The following is a 20,209-nucleotide window of genomic DNA, read 5'->3' on the forward strand; positions in this document are numbered from 1 at the left end:
CCACATTCTTTGGACTTGAGCTCATTGTACCTTATTTGGGAAATTGTCCCCAGGCATATCGCTGGGGTGATTTTACAGCACAGCTCGTGAATTTCCTGTCTCTTAGGAGTTACAGTTCTTGCACTATTGTCCAATACTTAAAAACAGTGGCATCCTCAATTTTTCTTTTTCTTTTTTTTTAATAGTTGTTTGTGGCGAAGGGAAAGTCTGTTACCAGATATTTCTATCAGAAGCATACTTAAATGACAGATTCAGGATGATTTATTAAGGGCAACCAGGGGTCTTTTGCTTGCAACCTAACTTTTTATCAAGGACGACTTTGTTTTTTCAAGTGTCAGAGAACTCTGTGCGGAGGGCTACTGGGTATCTGACCTTGGTTGGTAATTTTTGTGTTCTTATGTTTGCTAAATTGAGTGGATTGGGAACTTTTTCCAAGGAGCTGAAACATAGCTTCTGTAAACTGCACTAGGCAATGAATTTTTAATTTTCAGTCCAGTTTTAACCACGGTAGTAAAAACAGGTTCAATTTTATGCTTATTGGGAATTCTTGATTCTTATAAATTCTAAAGAGATTAGATTTTCCCCCCAGCACAGCATGACTTCAGGACAGTTCTGCCCTTCTCAAAAGGGACAGTTTTCTTATTTGTAGAATGGAGATAAGGTCAGTGAAGGGAAGAGTATATAACAAAATTGGAAAATGTGTTTCTTTACTTAACCTGGTATTAAGTAATAACAAATTATGGGTCATGTCCACTAATTTTTCAAATGTGATATAGGCTGGGCTCAGTAGGAGCCATTGAGTTCTGCTCACCATATTTCTTATACTCCTCTGGGACCAGTGAGCTACCCTGGAAATTTTCTTCTCGTAGTTATGGCAGAGATCCAAGAGAGCAGGTCCAAGTGCATGAACACATTTCAGCTGTGGCTGTATTATATTTGTTAGCATCCTATTGGCCAAAGCAAGACACATAGACAAACCCAACATCAATGACACATGCTCCTCCAATGGGAGTGAACAGGAGAAAGTGAATATTATTGAACAATAATCCAATCTCCTACAAGCACATATTATATACAAGTCACTAAAGCAACAAAAATGAGTAAGACATAGTCATTTGCCCTGGGAGCACTAAAAACATTGATCAGCCATCTTACAGCTCATGGAAGGTGTATAGAAGGAGTTAAAAAACTCTAGTTCAAATAAACAGAAACTCTAAGGCTTTTAGAATTTTTTCCTTTTAATTTCACACCCTGGAGGATGTTAAACTTGGATTGCTGGCAGTCTACCAGAGCATTGTGTCGAGCCGAAATCCCCTACTATTAATAACCAGGTATACTGTGATTTTGAGATTTAAAGCCATGATCTTATGTTAGAAGCTGGGAAGCCATTTAAGTTCATAACACTTCTAAAAGCACTTGGGCAAAGATGCTGGGGATTAAAGGGAAGAACTCATAAGCAGGTCTGTACACAGGGACTCAGAGCTGCATGGCTGTGTTTCAGGAACTCTCAGTAAGAAAGGTGCAGGGGAAACTGAAATCTGTAGGCCATCCGATCACCTGAAACAAGAATCTGGGGTTATTGAGATGAATGGATACAGGGACCAAGGAAGATCTTGACAGATTGCAGAAAACAGGGAAATGGCCTGGAAATATTGGTGCCACATGCCCTCCTTCAATAGTTAGTGTTGGGATTGTAGTTAGGTTGGAAGAAAGCTCAGAAAACCTGGGCCAGAGGGATGCTGAAAACCTCATGCTTTTAAAAAAATTATCCAAAATTTAGAGCACTAAAGTCGGGGGGCCTGAACTGAAGGGCTGGCTTATGGTGTCCAGGATCCCCAGATTCCTCCAAGTCTGAATCTTGACCCTGCCCAAAGGAACAGACAAAAACTAAGAAAAATTTAGTTGGGACACGATATAGAAGATTTCAGGTTTTGTGCATTCTATGTTAGAAATATCTGCTCTGGTCCAACTCTCTCATTTCACAGTTGAGGAAGTAAAAGGCCTCTCGAGGTCACATGAGTCTATGGCAGGACCAAGAGAGAACCAGTTCTGTGGCTTTAGGCTACATGTAGATGATATCTTTTTGTCTTCACTGTAATTCTATGAAGTAGTTACTGTAATTATTCCCATCTAACAGAGAAGGTAAATGAGGCACTAAGATACCACACAATTTGTCTAACGTCGCACAGCTAGTGAGTGGGGTAGCCGGGATTCAAGATCAAGGGCTTAGAGCCTAAATTGTTTTTTAAAATTTATTTGTTTTTATTAAATTTATTAGGGTAACTTTGGATAACCACATTATATTAACTTCACTGTTATTATGCAGTGAGAGAGCTGGTTAGACCATGACATACATTAAAGTTCCCTAATAGACAAGGATGCCCTTTTTCTGGGAGACTGGCAGATCCCATAATTGTAAGGTGGAGAGACCTTAGGTTATCTTTATAGACAGATGAGGCTGGAAATTACTTTGGTTTGTGTCAGAACTGCCGCAAGAAGCTCCGAAAGCCTTCTGAGCTGTCCAAGGTGCTGACTCTCAACTTTCTCTGAAGCGTCTTTGTCTATTGCATCCATCACCAATGTTTACTAACTTTTATCCTAGAAGTCTAGATTGAAATAAATAATCACTGTATTTCTACTGTGTTCTAGGCATTTTATTTTATTTTACTTTATTTATTTTTTAATTTAATTTATTTTCCCTAGGCATTTTAGATTTGTTATTTCACTGCGGCCTCACAATTCAGTGATTTACTTTCTTTTGAGGAAGAGAAAAGCAGATAAACTACTATCTATGTTACAAGGAAGATTGAAGCAATTACCTGTTAGAAGTGTAAAAACTGGGATGTGGAAAGCGGTGACAAGAAAGTATTTACGGAGCCTTAAAGTGGGGCTAGAAGGATAATTTCAGTAAGGTTAAGGGAACGGTGTGAGTAAGGAATAGTCTGTTGATACTAGCAATATGTTTCCTTTTACAATTGATTTAAAGCATAGATCACATAAAAATGTATAAATTTACATAGTTCCTCTGCCACTGTGACAACATGCCTTTAAGAAAATATGCTTCTTATTTAAGAATTGACTTCTTGGCATTTGAATTTTCACTCTGTATTTATTGACTAAATGATTTTTGAATACATTTCTCAGCCATTCTGCATTTCAGTTTTTCCATATGTAAATGGAACTATAACACTTACCTTATAAAGTTGCTATAATATTTATGTAGACAATACCAATAGGACATTTAGAACATTGGCACATAATAAGCATTTCAAACGTGGCAGTTATTTTTAGTGTTGGTTATTATAACATTGTAGCCATAAAAATCTTCTTGCAACTTTTTTTTGGTTAAATTTTAATTGCTGTGGTCTTTATTCAAGCATGTATTATATCTATTGATTTCATTAAATCAGTATGTTATGTTTAAAAATATTTTCCTTCATAAATATTTTTATAGTAAATATATAGAAACATGTGGTGGTCAAATTGGAAGGGTAAGAAGGCATCAGATTATGATGAGTGTCCTATGTCATGCTAAACAGTTTGGATTTTATCCTGCAGGCAATGGTCAACCATCTAGGATTTTGATTTATAGAGTGATGATGCACAGTGTCTTGGGAAAATTAATATGGCACAAAATACATTGGAGACAGGTAGGCCAGTTAAAAAATTATAGCATTAGCCCACATAGGAGGTGATAATTTCCTGCATTGAGTTTGGCCACTGGGAGTATGATGGCAGGAAGAGACCTGAGAGGTCATTGTTAGGGAAAATAGAAAGTATTTCATTAATAAATGTAAGTGAGAAGAAAGAGGGGAAGATATGTGTGGAGTTTCAAGCTTGAGTGATGAGGAAATTGATGGTATCCTTGACAGAAATAGAGGTTATCTAGATGGAGACCTGCGTGTGAATGGGAAATCAGTCTAGATATTGATCCTGTTTTACAAATTTTGAAAATGTGATAATAGGCAGCTGTATCAGTTCTTTTATACATGAGTCACTGTCAGTAAAAATTTTCATCAAGTATATTTGAATGTAATTTTTTTATAGAAATTCTGCCTCGTTCTATACTTAGTATTTTAAATTACATTTTAATTTTATTCCTCAAAGTATCAGCGTTCTTAGTTTTAAGGAAAAGAAATTGTCTCTGGCTAATTTAAACAAGAAAGGAATTTATTAAAGTGATATTGATTTGGTCAAAGAGTGCTTGGAATCCAGGCTCAGAGTATGGTTAAAAACAAGAGATAATGGACAGCAACAACCACCACTGCCCAAATTATGCTAAGAACCAGTCTGTGAAGACACTGCTGTCCTCTCTGTAGAACGTTGAATGCCATGGCTGACACTACTACTGGCAACAAGCAGAGGATGCTATACCTGCCTTTAATGTCTTTGAAAACTGGAAGCTTCTACTGCCATTATTTTTCCACTTCCAGAATAGATTCTCCTCTGTTTCTGCTTATTTTTTGTCACTAGGTCCTTACTCAAAGTCCAGAGTAGAGGCATCTGATTAACCAAGCCCAGATTTTACATCCTAGCAATAAGGGAGGCTGGGAGAAGAGTGTCTTCTGCAGTGAGAGAGGGTCCCTGCCTCCTTCCAAGATTCCTAAGAAGGGACTTCTGTAGTTATAGGACAGGCATTTGGATACTAGGCAGCCAAAAACAAAATACAGCAAACAAAAAACCACAAATAAGCAATGTCCACCATATACACCTGTAGGTTATATCTTATATCATGAGAGCAGAGTATCTAGAAACACTTTTTTTCCTTTTCTCTTTCGTTACTTTCAAATATAGATATAGAATGTCCCAAGAATCAAAGCACTTACAGCCACAGCCAAAAAGGTCAGAAAATTGTCCAGTATTTCGCGGCTGGTATTGCTCAAGTTGTAGCCTATTACAGACTGAAACAGAGCACCACTTGACCTTTTCATGTGGCAAGACGTTGTAGTATTGGAATTCCTTCTTTCGATGATTTTTTTGCCCTTTCACCCTTTTCCAGTTATTTGAATTCAGGTCCAAAAGGAAAAAAAATGAGGACAAAAGATTTGGTCTGAAATTCCAGGTTGGGGTGAACTGATTCTAATTTTTAATTTAGAGAGGGAAGAGTTTTTTGTTGTTGTTGTTGTTGTTTTTCTTACTTATATGAGTAAGACATTGGATTGAGAATCAGGGAGCTCAGATCCTAAGCTTGGGCAAGTCCCTGCCTCTCTCTGGACCTGCGATTCCTCACTGACGGGGTCTTGGATTTGGAGTCAGGCAGACTCAGATTCGGGCTCCCACTTATTGACTGATATGAACTTGAGAATACTATGCTCTTAGCCTCATTTTTCTCATAGGAGAAATCAGCATAATAACAGTACTTTCTTCATAGATTTATTGTGTGAATTAAAAAAAAAGCAATGTTTGTAAAACTTGTGGAAAAACAAAATAGGATGATTGTGCCCTAGGTGATCTTTAAGGACTTTCCAGGTGTCTGAGGGTCTGATATTTCACATAATTTGCAGAGTATACACACAACGTGTGTATATGCATATCTTTTAGTTCATATAGTGCAAAAGTTAGAGGGACAGTTATTATCAGAAAGTAGAGGAAAATTCCTTCCTCCTTTTTTCTCTTCTGCAATCTGTGAGAATAGCTCCATTTAAAATAGTGTGATAAATACTTAGAAATGATATGCATACTACATATTAATTATCCTCTAGGAACCTATGGCACAAATGAAGAGACCAGAAGGACAAAGTTCTATGCTGATATGGGTTGAAATATGAAATAACCGTCAAGGCAGTGTCACAGTGAGCTCAGAGAAGGGAAGGGAAAGGGCTACATGGGCAGGATGAACAGAGCCAGCTCCCTGGAGCTCCAGAGGAGTTCCGTAAGGAATGCAGTTGAGTTTCTGCGTGTGTGTGTGTGTGTGTGTGTGTGTGTGTGTGTGTGTGTGTGTCAGAGCAGCTTTACTTAAAGCTTCCAGATTTGACTAAGGGAGCTGAGATGCTCATATCCCTCTGAAGGTTGGGAAAAATGGCTGGTGTGGTGGTTTTAAAGTATATCAGCAAGTTCTTTGACATACCCCCTCCCCCCCATCAAAAAATGGAATCTCATTCTCCTCTCCTTGAATATGGGTTGGTCTTAGTGACTCACTTTTAATGAGTAGAATGAGGTGAGTGACTTTGTCGACTGAGGAGTCTATGTTAGAAAAGGCAATACAGCTTCCACCAGACTGTCTCTCTTTTGGGATGCTCACTCCTGAAGCATTCGTGCAATGTAATCCTATATGAAAGCATTGTATTAATTAATTAAGGTATTTATTCATTGCCTTTCTCCACCTAGCATAAACTCCATGAGATCAGGTCTCTTATTTAGCTTATGCTCCATTTAACAACTGGCTCAGGACTGACATGTAGATGCTCAATGGGTGTTTGCTGAATGAATAACCGAGTGACTAGGTAGATATATGTATCTAGAAGCCAGGATAACAGCGGTTTGGATACTATTAGCATATAGGTGATGGTTGAAACAATAAGGGTAGAGGAGATCATTTGGGGATAGTGTAGAAATAATGATCAAGGATAAAACCCATCAGATGTCTCATGACCTCACTCTCTAACCAGCTTTCTCATGACTAGATTCAACCAAATCTCTGCTTTTCTTTTAGGAGACAGCATAATGCTGCACTTAATAGTAGGGGCACTGGAACCAGACTGCTCAGGTTTGAATCCAAACTCTGTAATTGACTATGTGGCCTTAACCTTGCCCTTTAACTACACTGAGTCTCAGAGTTTCCTTATGGGGATAATGATAGAGACTAGTGTGAGGGACTTTAGTTAAGTTAGATTATAGCCTAGAATCTCGTAAACATTAGATAAAACTTAGTTATTATTATTATTTCAGTTATTCAGCATAGGATTGAAATGCATTGATCCAACTGGGAATGATTAGAGTAAGGCATTTGTATCATACTTTATAATTTCTGAGGTGCTTTTACATTTTTCAATTCATTCAATTTTTTGCAATGAAACATCTGAGATATTATTATTCCTATTTTTTAATGTTAATAAATGGAAAGACTTGGGCAAGAACCTAGATTTAAAATTTTCTAAGTCCAGTGGCCTTTGATTGAAGAATAGGAAGGAGGATATTAAGTACAAGGATTTAGGACTGACATTCACCCATCTCAGATAAAGCTGACTTACCCCAGAAATAGTTCAGTACCAAGTCTTTGAATTACATGTATCCTAAAAATTTCCAGAATTCAGTGGAAGAATGTCCCTCTGACATGGTTCATTTGCAGTACAACATTGGAACAGCTGAAGTGAATCTTTTTCATTCCTTCATTCAACAGGTATTTGTAGAGCTTTGTGCTGGGTACTGTGTGGGTTACACAGAAGTACAATGTATAGATTTTGCCCTTAAAGTTGTTATTGCTTAATTGGGATGAGAGGAGAGTAAAGACACACAGTATGAAACCACAGCTTGATAGAGCAGAATTTGAATTTTTAGTCTCTGTGTTTGAAGTTTAGGAAAACTCATATGAAATATGGACCATATTTCCTATTAATCAAGCAAGCATCACCTGACAGATATGCCATTAATCACTGCTTTCCTGTCATGGATTTGCTTGTTCAGAGAAGATTGTCCAAGGTCCTGGGGACTTTTTCTCACCATGCATTATGACTTACAGCTCCTGTGTGTGAGATTAAGAGATGGGAAGAAACAATGAGACTGGGTGAACTGATCACCAGGTTATTGCTTCCATATCCCACTTTGACTTACAGGGGCAGGAGAGCGCAATTAATTCCTTCCTTCAACAAACATTGACCACATACCTCTTTTGAATGAGGCAATGTGATGGACTCTGGAAAGATAAACACAAGAATAAGGACCTGTCCCTGTATTTGAGGAGCTCATAGGGCAGAGGCAATGGTATAGGCCAATCAAGAGAAGACCAAATTCTGGGATTTTGTTTAAATGACCCAGTGAGCACATTTTTTTTCTGTGTGACTGTGGGAGTTTCTGGCACTACCAGGGGAAAATGTGTCTGAGAATGAAGCCCAGTTGTGAAGGTAAAAGAGGTAGTCTGGGATCACGTGGAGACCTGAATAGAACCTCCTCTGCAGGTTGATCAGGTAGTAACTTAATATATCACCTTTTAAAATATTTACTCAGCTTGTGTATGGCTTTGCAACTAAAAGCACTGTGTGTGTGTGTGTGTGTGTAACTAACAATTTCAGTTAATTAGATTTCCCCCTCATTCTGGCTTCTTTCCCTTGCTCAAAATTCTTATGATTTTTCCCCCTCCCTTCACCCTTCTTGGACATCATTTCTAGCCTTCTCTTGGATAAAAGGTCAGTGGTCTCCCCATTTTCTCACAGGTATCACTTATTCCAATTGACATTTACACTTGAGTAAACCTTAAACTTCTCTGACCTTTTTTAAAAGCTAGATTTTAAAGCGATATTTTTTCTGTTTTAAAACAGTACATTATTGTTGCTTTTCTTTGTTAAAGGCCACATCACTCCTTCTAGATTTTTTGGGATGCTTTGTGTGCTCATTTAGATTTTTTTCCCCTCTACAAAACGGGAATCTGCTTCTTTTCTTCCTTTTCCCCTGCAGTATGGGATGCAGATATTTGTAGACACATGGGAACTACATAACAGTAAGTTGGAAAAATATTTAGCACACACCATTTTTAGTCATGTAAAATAAATAAGGGATAAGTCAGCTCTTAAATATTCCACTTAGTGTTGAAAATGAAAAACAACAGATGTAGGTATTTGAGTGGGATACTGCTAGATATAAGTCTGAAGTCTTGCCTAGTTCACACATTCAATTCAATTTGAGAAGGATATGTTGAGCCCTTGCCTTGGCTAACTCTTGGTAATCCATAGGCAAAAGATGAATAAGACATACAGTAATCCATAGGCAAAAGATGATTAAGACATACATTCAGAGTCCACATGCTCGGGTTGGTCCTAAGAACATTTTTAGTCAATCTGTCTGTAAATGATTCCAAATTCCTCTTTCTACTTGGAGATGATATTTCTTACTTGTCCATTGCTCAGCTCCATCAAGCACTTCCTATAGCCCCTTGTCTTTCAGTGGCATCTTGGGTTGAGTATACTTCAAGCACTGTGCCACATGCTTACTCACGTTATCTCAGTGAACTCTTACAATGACTCTAAAAGATATCTGTAAGATGGGCATAATTAGAGTACTCAAGGAGACCAAGGTTTGGGGGCTTAGGACCTTACCTGGGGCCCCTCCACTCATGAGTGGTAGAGGTAAGCTCCAAACTGAGGTTTGTCTGAGTTCAGAACCCATGTGTTTACCTGTACACGATGGCAAGCACGCCCCCTCGCATACACTGAGGGTCCTAGGCTGATACGGCAAATGATTAATATCTTGAAGTTTTCATAATAGGACAAACTCGTAGGTCCAGGGATTGATTTCAAGCTGTTGTGATAGTTTCATTGGGGAACTATTGGGGGTGGGGTGGTACTCATAATCACAATCTGTTGAAGCCACCCCTCTGGGGTCCTTGTGTCCATTAAAACTCTTTAGATACTATAAAGTATCTAAAGTATCTTTCCCCTAATGTTACTTGCTGTTATTTATGAGGTCTGTTGGTCCCCGAATATTCTCTATATTTTTAATATATCCAGAAATATCACCAACAAATCATTCAGAATAAAAACCAAGTTGAGCATCAGGCTATTACTGAGAGAAGAGGCTCCCCAGGAATGTTTAACCTCTATCCTTCTTTATATTTATGGTCCCTTTGCATGTTGTTTATTTTCTATCCTCTATACCTAAGAGAATCTGAGAGATCTTAGGTTCCTAAGCTGCTTAAATCTTTCATTGAGATGTCAGCAAAAGATTTTCATCCTCTCTTACCCACAGACATCTCATTCCTTCCTCTCTTCATTCCTCTATTTCAATGTCAATAGTTCCTATCTTGGTAAGTTCTGGCTAATAAACCTTCACAGCTCCCTTTTTTGAAGTGCTCACTGGTGGACCTGCTTGAACACTCCGATTGTGTCTTTGGGTCTGCCACCTACTGTTTAGCTCAGGGGAAAGCACTGCAGAATTGTTTAGGGCAGAAAGTCATGCTGCCAGAGTGACCTTAGTCCAGGACCCAAAGGCCGAGGAAAACACAGATCCCTCAGCACTTGCTAGAGTTTCTGTTTTCCTGTCTAGCTTGAGTGAAGCTTTAGAGTCCAGGCATTTAAGACCGAAACTCCTCTACAGAGTTACAGCCATTAGGACTGAAAGTGCAGAGAAGCCCTCTCTAAGGGCCATCTGTGGAAGGGGGATATCTCACCAAGTAGCCCTTCAGGCTTCTGACTCTGTCTGAGGCTTCCACATTGGGCTTGACAGAGCTGAACTCTTGTTGGACCAATCTTTGATGCCGGGCTGGTGGCAGGGTGCTTGTTGTGATTGGCCCAGAGGAAACTTTGAAACCACATCAGCCCCCACAGCAGGAGTCCCTTGGAGGACCAGAGGACTTAATCCCTTCAGAGAAGCCCCATTTGGCATGGGAGGTGCTTCCCTGTGGATGCCCACCTCCCAAGGAGATGAAAACCCATGCAGATAGCTCAGCCCTTACTCTGGTATGTGCAGAGATGGGATACCAACCCATGCAGGGTCAATGTACAAAAGGCTCAGATTTCAATTCTTATGGTAATTTAAACCTTCAAATTTCCCTAAGAATTCTCCTATTAGACATTCACTTGATCTATTTAAAAAACCTTGGATATATTTTCATAGAAGACCTTTGAGAACTATGTCCTGAGTTAGAGTCTGTAGGTACAGTGCTATACAGTGTTGGGTAATATGTCACTAACAGGCCCTGGCTTGTGCTAAAAGCTAAGTTAGCTCGTGAGTTCAATGTTTAAAAGGATAGCAACCAAAGGAACAAATAATACAAAAAGTGAGGTTTATCTGGAGAGTTAGTGTGTTTAAAATCACTTTATCACACAACTGGTTAAAGTGAGAGAGAATGTCTTCATCATGTTACCTTCATTAAAACAAACCATGAGAGAGGAAAAGTATTGCTGGCATCAGTTTCATGACATGCTAATCCAACTTAATGAGCAAACTGCATTTCTAATAGTAACGATTATTTGCCTTTGCGGAAGAAAGGTTATTGAATATTTTTCAGCTCTTTGGGGAATCACTTATAAAATGAAATATTTTACCTGTTAGATAAACCATAAATCTTATTGACCTTCTTGCAGTTGGAAGCATTTAAAGGTACATCACTCCCACGTTCTTGGGACTAACATTTGAGAAAAGTCACCTATCAGTTATGAAGTAACTTCTAGACACCTGGCTTCACCACCAGACAGAGAGAAGTAATGTGTCTTCTTCTGGTGAATGGTGACAGATTGTTTTTTAAGGAGACATGGAATTTAAAGTGATTGTCCTTATAAGTCCTTCTAGATGTGACTTACTGGACAGTTTACAAAAGCGATTCAGGCACCAATATGTTTGTACATTTTCCAAATGTGAGTATGAAAAGCAGATACTTTGAGAATTGACATCTGTCACCAATTTTAACTTCTTCAATTAGAGAAAGAACGTAAATGGAAATCCAATTGTGAGCTTATCAAGGACAGGGATCTGTAGCTTATCTTTTTGTATCCTTAGCAGCTAACATTCCCTCAGTAATCCATAGGCAAAAGATAGTTGAGAACTATTTTATCCAACAGGTATTGACTGACCACCTACTACGTTCCAGGCACTGTTCTAGATGCTGAGAATATAGCAGTGAACAAAACAGAAAATCTCTGCTTGCTCAGAGCTAATGTTCTCAAGGGAAGATAAGACTGAAAAATAAGAATATAATATACTTGGTATGAAGAAAAAGAAAGGAGAATAAGGGGAGAGAGAGTGAAGGGAGGGGTGTGCGTGCATGTGTACTGTTTTCTGTAGGTGGCTTCTCTGTTATGGTGCCATTTGAACAGTGATTGAAGGAAGTGAGGAGAGCAGCCATGTGGTCATCTGGTAGAGAGTTCCAGCCAGAGGCCCGAAAGTAGAAATGAGCTTGGTATGCTTAAATGACAGCAGTGCGGGGAGAGGAGCTGGACCCGAGTGAGGAAGGGCCAGAGTGGTAGGACAGGACTTTAGAGGTAGTGTCGGAAGAGGACAGGTCACCGAGGGTGGAGTAGGTCAAGGCTGGGACTGTGGACTGTATTCTGAGTGTGATGGCAGCGCTGGGGGTGGACATTGGAACTGGGGAATGATGCAGGCTTATTTATGTTTCAGAAGTATCTGGCTGCTGTACGCAGGGCAAGAATGGAAACGGAAAACTGTTGGGTGGCTCTTGCTGTACTTCTGCTGAGATGATGGCAGCTGGCTGGTGGTGGTGGTGACCCCCTCTTAGCAAAGAGCCTAACATACAAGAGGTGCTCAATAAATGTTTATAGTTTTTATTCACCAGGATCTCCCTCCCTCCTTCTAATATCTTTAAAAATTTGCCTTGTCAAGAAAGATGCGTTTACTTCCACTCGTACATTCTTTTAAAAGCATTATTTGGGGCGGGAGGCACAGAAAAGAGAATGTCTTCTTAGAGGCTCCCATGGTTAAAATAAGAATGATACCTTAAAGGGATTTTTTAAAAATTAAAAAACTATACTCCTTTATATTCTTCTAATAGATCCATTGTATCTGCTCTTTGCAAGAGACAGTCTATGCTCTCTTCTCTACTTTTTTTTTCTTAAATAAAAAAGTTTTAAAATTGATGCATTACACTTTTAGTCCTGGTCAAAGCTTTGCAGCAAACGATCTTTCCTGTTACACGGTCCTTCTCCATCTGCAAAGGCCGACCCGTTCCCCTCTCTGCTTCCCACGGAGTATGAGCCAAGATGGTTTTCACCAAAGATACATTTTCTCTTCTATCGCATCTCTGATCATGGCCATTAATAATGTCAGCTCGACTCCGGAAACAGTCTGGAAAGTTAATCAGTTGATTTGCTTTCTTCCTCATTTTGTGATTGTCTGGCTACAGTAAAGGCAAAATGTCTGGAAAGTCACAGAGGTCTTTTTAACAGGGCAGTCGACAATTTGGAAGTATGAGTAAGGCAGGGAGGGAGAGGACCAGTATGGGGAGACTAAAGGTAAGAGTTTTGGACACTGCATGGAGAGGAAGTCTAACACGGCTTTGCACCCTGGAGAGTATAGATCAGAGGGCCAATCGTTTCTAATGTGAAACAAAAAGGCTTTCTTCAGGAAGAAGCATGAAAATGTGCACCTGTGCCTCAGATTTCTTTTTCTGCTAAAACGGACGTTATCTTGTGAATAGGAACAAATGGCTGGAAACTCTAAGTTGGTGATGTAGTGATACTTTGAAACATCAAGCAGCATCTTTTATAAAAAGTAAATGAAAGGGTAAAAATATTAACACTCTATAAAAAAGCTATAGCACCTGCCTGAAGCAGGTGTGCTGAATGCTTTAATATTTATTTATTCATTTATTTATTTTTAGTCTCAAGCACTGTAACTGAGAAAATTGACTTTCACATTAGGCAAAAGAGCAGTTGAGAATTCTAATAATGCTCTAACAATATCTATTCACCTTTTGTCATAAAGTACATTAAAATAATGAGAACATTGGTGGAACTCTTGGGTAGCTCCTAAAATTTTTGAAGATACCAAGAATTTGATAATGGGCATTTTAACCAAGCAGATAATCCCCTAAACATAAATAGCCTCTCAAATTATTTAAGGGCAGTAGCCATGTAAATGATATGAAATGAGAGGTTTAATAACAATAATAAGCATTTTAATAATATGATAATAGATGTGATCAACATCTTTTAAGTGATTATTCTCTGACACGTACTGCGTGTGTGCACGTGTGTGCATGAATGCACATATATTCTGCGTGTGTATAAGCATGCACAAAAACATTTAAAATTTTTTATTGAGATATAATTACATATCATAATATTTACTTATTGCAAATGTACAATTCAATAATTTTAGTAAATTTATAGAGTTGTGCAACCATCATCACAAGCTAGTTTTAGAACATTTTCGTCACCCCAAGGTATTCTCTGGTACCTGATTGCAGTCAACCTCACTCCCACTCCCAGCCCCAGGCTGCTTTACACACTGTCTCTATGTGTTTGTCTTTTCTGGACACTGCATGGAAGCGGAATCATACAGCATGTTGTCTTTTGAGTCTGGCTTCTTTTATTTAGCACAATATTTTGGAGATTCATTCAGGTAGTATCAGACATCAGTAGTTTATTCATGTTTATTGCCAAATAGTGTTCTATGGTATGGATGTGCAGCATTTAGTTTGCCCATTCACCAATTGATGGGAACTTGAATTGTTTTCAGTTCTGGATTATTATGAATAATGCTGCTATGACTATTTATGTACATCTCTTTGTACACACATAAAATTTTAATTGTCCCAATTAGCCTATGCTTTAGAAGCATTATAATTTCTTTTTCTCCAGATAATGAAACTAAGGCTCAAAAAATTATGAAACTTGACCAAGGTGATAAATGCAACAAGGGTAATATTTTGAAAAACTGTTGAATGCACTTTCTTCTTTGGCGTTTCCATATACTTTACTGACTCCCCAATTAGCCCTGAGTCATTTATCTACTTCAGTGAGAGGTGAGGGAATTAGGAGCATTAAAGCAGAACTAAAAAGATAGAAGAATAAGTTAATCAGCTTCTGACATTTGGTATAAGATTTAGGGGCAAGATAGTAAGATTAAAAGCCAGGTTTTAGAAGGAGGGAGTATAGGGCAAGGAAAGGGAGGAGGATAGGACATTAATTTATTTTTTATTATTTTTAGCCTATCGAGAGGAACACTTGGCAGATTTGAGTGGTGAAGAAACCTCTTCTGCTTGTTGGCCTGGCCGTTTGGCTTCCTGCCCTGGTTGAGGAGGAAGAATTTGATGGAAAAGGTAGGATCCTGCTTCTCTGGCCAGGGATGTTGTGGGAAGTGATAAGAGCGGCAGGGCTGGCTGGGCACGTGGGCCCCGATCTTCCCACTGTGGACTTTGTGCCAGAGCAGGTGAGGCTGGTGGGGTTAGTTGAGGGGATGACAAGGTCAGGGGCTTTGGACTCAAAGCACATTTGGGGCTCTGGGCAGAGGTTGCCTCCAGTCTGTCCTGCTCCAAACAGAGGGAGAGCCGCGTCCCAGGAAACCTGGCAGCTCAGCGTGGTTGGGCGGAGAGAAGGCCAATGTCCGGCTTTGCTAAGTTGCCCACAGGGGCCTCGTGGCGTGGAGGGTCCCCTCGACTTTCCTCTGTGCCCTGAGGGTGGACCCGGTGCAGGTGGTCTGGGGGACATTAGCACTGCATTATGGAGAATGTGGATGGACTGCCTGCTTCTGGGCTTTGGATGGAGGGTGTGACTAAGACTCAGCGGTGTAGCTGGGGCGAGATCAGACCTAGAACCTTTCTAGGCCATCATCGAAAGAGAAAGATCTGGCCGTGGAGTGTCAGGCACGGAGTAGCAGAATACTCAAGGGACAGAACCAGTAACAACTATGAGGTCCCAGCGGGCTGGCTCATACCCAAAGGCTGGCTTGAGACCAGGGGTATCTTGCCCTACGGCTGGGACTAGAGTGAGGCCAGTAAGATGCCTAGGTCACAACTTTTAAGGAGGCACTTGTTCTTCCACCTCAAGGTTATATAAACCCAGCTCTCATATTCCCAGTCAACATAGTAGGGAGCGCAAGGGAGGGGGTGGAGTCTATCTGACAGAATATTTATATTTAAAGCGAGAGAGCTTTATCTAAGGCATTTTAAATTACTGTGTCAGTCTAGGTCTGCTGGAGTAGACTTTATCTAGGTTTTGTCGTTTGTTTACTTGCTTGTTTTCCACTACCAAGGGCATGAGGGGTTATTTGAAAGAACAGGTCTGTTAGGGAGATGGATAAAGAAACACCATTTCCTTGGCACATGGGAGAGCAATGTGAGTGGATTCGTGACCTGTTTACATATCACCATACAAATAATAATAGTAATAATAACTAAGAAGTCCCAAGAGCTGATTGTGTGCCAGGCACTGTTCTAGGTACTTTATGTGTATTAAATATACGGTGCATCTTCACAAGACCCTGTGTGGCATTGTGTGCTTTCCTCATTTTACAGAGGAGGAAACTGAGACAAAGAGAGACACAGTAACTTCCCCGAGGTCACAAAGAGCATGAATGGTGGTGAGCCAGGTTCTCGGTGTGGAGGACCGTGCTGGGAACCGCTTCAGCATGAAGGCAGTTAACTAAGATGATATCATCTTACATGGTATAGCACTCTCACTTTTCCAAGAACTTTCACTGTGTGATCTTATTTTATCCTTGTGAAAAGCTTAGTGGTCAAATGGGACAGGAGGCAAAATTGCCAGTTTACATATGAGGGAATCATGATGCCAGTAGCAGATAAGGAATGACATAGGGCCTTGAAAATGCCAGGCCGGCTCTGACGAGAGCTTAAGTGTGTGGAGGATCGTAGGGAGGCATCATGGAGTACATTAAATGTCCTGTCAGGAAGTTCGGCTGGGAAAGTTAAATGCAGATAAATTAGAGACCAAAAAGAAAAGATATGGATGACATACTTGAAGTTGACAATGTGTTTAATAATTATATCTTAGGATTCTGTCTGGGTCTTAAAAAAGAGAAAATAAAAAGCTGCTGAATGTGTCAGCCTTCTGTTAAGTCCCATAACCATATTCTTCTTACTATCAATTCTCATTAAAGGTTGGTTGAACATAAATAAAATGCCAGTTTTGCTAATTACTAAAGATATTTAAGGAATAATCTCCATCTTACAATGTTAGATGAAGCAAATAAATAGCAGCCAAGCTTGGTTCATGACCAAAGCAAACCTGAGGCAATCAATCACAAAACTCATTTATTTCACAGCATGAGATAAAGAAATGTTTTCTAAAATGTGGCATGTGAGATAGTTTTAGGTAATATCCAAAATGAATATTTTTATTTTAATATTTTTATTAGAAGGATATTAGTTTCCTATTTATGGGAATGGTATACTTAAATTTAAGTTTAACAGTCAAGTTGTTTTAAAGGACATAATAAATAATAGCACAAGTGGTATACAAATATGGGAACATCATAAAGATGGCACACAAATGACTGAAGTTCAGGGAACACTTTATTAATGCAACAAAGACCAACTGGTTATATAATAACTCAAAAGTGAAGGTGAGATATTTTACTCCCAACCTACGCTCAACTTTTATTCAGGGTTTACTATGTATCATAAACCATGCCAAATATTTTACTTCTATTAGCTCATTTTATCTTACAACAGTTGTAAGATAAATAGCAGAACTTTGATTTTCCTTGGAGGGGGCAGTGACTCCCAACTGAAAGATTATGTTCCCAAGTTTCTTTGCAACCAAGAAGACATGTGACTCTTCAGACAGATGAGCTATAAATGATGAGCTTAGAAGTTGTGCGGAACTTTTAAGACTGGCTGCTTAAATGGAGCTAACGTATATGGAAGAAGTGCCCATCTGTCCTTCCCTTTTCCTCCTTTCTGCTCCCTGGAATGCCTTAGTGATGGCTAGTACTCCAGTAGCCATCTTGGAACATGAAGTAAGTTTGAGGATAGAAGCCAAATGCTAGAATGATGGACTAGAAAGAGAGAAGCAGCCAGAAGCCCTGATGACCATGGAGCTGTATCTTCTCTTGGCTGTCTACCTCAGATTTCTTTTACTTGAGCTAGAGGTAAACTTTTATCTTTAAAACTTCCATTATTTGAGGTTTTTGGTTACAACAGCCAAACCATACTAATTGATAGAAGATGACACATCAATTTGGAATGCTTTTGAATATAGGTAACTGTAAAAAAACTTATGGAAGCTTAAACATAGGGGTTTATTTTTGTTACATAAAACAGTAAAGAAATAGGTGGCTGTCTAGGTTCTCTTCTGTTCTTCCACCTTTAGCTTACTGGCTTCTGTCCTCATGCTTGACATCTCATGGCTGCATGACTGCTATAGCTCCAGCCATTATGTCCACATAGCAGGCAAGAAGGAGATGGAAGAGTCAAAGTTCTGTTCCTCATAGGTGTTTGTCTTTTTATTTGTTAAGGGAATTTCTCCCTAGCAGAGTTCTCCCAACATCCCATTATTCAGCCCTGCATCTCCTAGATCTTTCTGAAATCAAGGGATCTCTGTTAACTACTGCAATATATATTGGCTTCTCTTATTAGGGAAGAAGGAAGTGGGGAGAGGCTGTGGAGAGGACATGGACAGTGAGAAAACCAAGGCTTAGAGATGAGGTGACATGGGAATATTACATAGCCAGCAGGTAGAGGAAGAACTAGGTTTTGAATAAAGCTCGAACCCTCAAACTGGGGGTCTTACCTACTTTGATGAACTGCTCTCAGAAAGACCTTAAACATCTAGCTAACTCTCCTTCAAATTTTACTTTTAGACTCTGTTAGGGATTTTATACAGGAAATACTAAATTAAGTGGCAGATAGAACTAGAGAAACCTGAAAGATTCCTTTTTAAATTAGGCTTTAGAGCTGCTCTGTCTAGTAGAATTTTTGAAATAATGAAACTGTTCTACGTTAAGCTAATATGATAGCCACTAGCCTCAGCTATTGAAGACCTGAAATATGGCATTTATAGAGCAATATAACAATGAAAAAGGAACTGAATTTTTAATTTTATTTAATTTCAATTAATTTCAATTACAACAGCCACGTATAGCTAGTTGCTATGGTATAGAACAGCACAATTGTAGAACTTCAAAATATTAGTTCCTAGAATATCCCTCAATGCTAAGAATCAACAAAATTCCACCCCTCAAATAGATCTTTTTTTTTTTTAGATTTCAAGATCACCCAGAACAACTTCCAGTCCTGTAAGCTCCATTTATAATAAATGCCCTATACAAGTGTTCAATTTTTAAATTTTTTATGCCATATTTTTACTGTACTTTTTCTATATATAATAATACTGCCTGCTATAGCCTATTGCTCCTGGGCTACAAACCTGTACAGTACTGAATACTGTAGGCAACTGTAACACAATGGTATTTGTATATCTAAACATATCTAAACATAAAAAAAGGAGAGAGAGAGAGACTGCCCAAGAGGAGATCCTTCTCTTTTTCCAACTAGATCTTTTTTGTTTTTAAAAATTAATGGCCCACTGTTGCTTTGCATGAAGTGGTGTTAAAAGCCAGCACAAGTAATTATTTTATCTAAAAAGTTCAGTGTGGACATAATCGTGTTATAAATATTGGTGTAAAGGATTGGCCTGTGAGAAGTACTGATTTATGGAGCTCCAAGTTTCCTTTACAGCAAGTCAGCTTGCTTTTCTGAAGTTCCAGGAGGACAGCTCTCTAGCCCAACCTAGGAAGAAAGCACTGGTAAGCAGAGCTGGCCCGCAGTGGCATGGGTTAGCAGGCAGAAGTAGTGAGCCTCCCGTTAGTGCTGATGCAGGGCTGGTCTACTACTTTAGCTACAAAACCCTGTGATGACTTTTTCCCGAGTCAGTAATCAGTTCAGATCTTTAGTTTCCAGGACACAGTTAATTTAAATACTTTGCCCTAATATTGTGTCCAAAGAGATGAGAATATTTTAAGATGTGTCATGTGTCATGGATCTGATTTGGAAGTTTCAGGGAAAGATACTAGTTCCCATCAGCTTTTCATCTCCCATAATACCAGGAACTGCTCCATTTCTGCGTGAATACATCACTTAGAGCAAAGGACAATACATGAATGCAAATTGAACTCTTCACAGGAATAGGTGCTCAGGTGCTGATTTGCAAACACAGTCAACTTTTTGTTTTTGAAGGGCTCCTGATATGTGTATGTTGACACCCAGTATTATCATTTTAGCAAAAACCTTTATTTGATATGTAAGATCTTAGACAACAAACAATGGAGTATGAGAGTTATTAATGGTGTTTGCACTTTAAAATAATAATGTAAATCAACCATATAGGTACTAATGTCAATCTGATTAACATCAGACTTCTGATCAGAAACCATAGAACATCCTTAAAGTTCTGAAAGAAAGTGACTGTCAACCCAGAGTCAAATATTCATCAAAAATACCCTTTGAGAGTAATAATAACAATAATAAAGGTTATTTAGAAAATCCAAAAACTAAAGTTGAAAACTTTCTTTGCCCTCTCCCTTAAGATTAAGATACAGTTGGCCATCTGTAGCTATGCATCTTGTTGTTGCTAGTAAATACAGC

General features: G+C 39.0%; 1 long non-coding RNA gene across 3 annotated transcripts in view; it reads left to right on the forward strand.

The window, feature by feature from the left end:
• LOC107195287 overlaps nt 1–20,209 on the forward strand; it is a 393,810-nt gene that overhangs the window by 244 nt on the left and 373,357 nt on the right. For 2 of the 3 annotated variants that reach the window (XR_001516387.2, XR_003044643.1), the window contains exon 2: nt 14,815–14,926. This is a non-coding gene — a long non-coding RNA (uncharacterized LOC107195287). Of the gene's footprint in view, nt 1–12,073; nt 12,405–14,814; nt 14,927–20,209 lie in introns of those variants that run through there. The other variant, XR_003044644.1, reaches the window with a different exon arrangement.

The sequence above is a fragment of the Pteropus alecto genome, unplaced genomic scaffold (assembly GCF_000325575.1).
Source record: "Pteropus alecto unplaced genomic scaffold, ASM32557v1 scaffold40, whole genome shotgun sequence".
Lineage (NCBI taxonomy): Eukaryota > Metazoa > Chordata > Mammalia > Chiroptera > Pteropodidae > Pteropus > Pteropus alecto.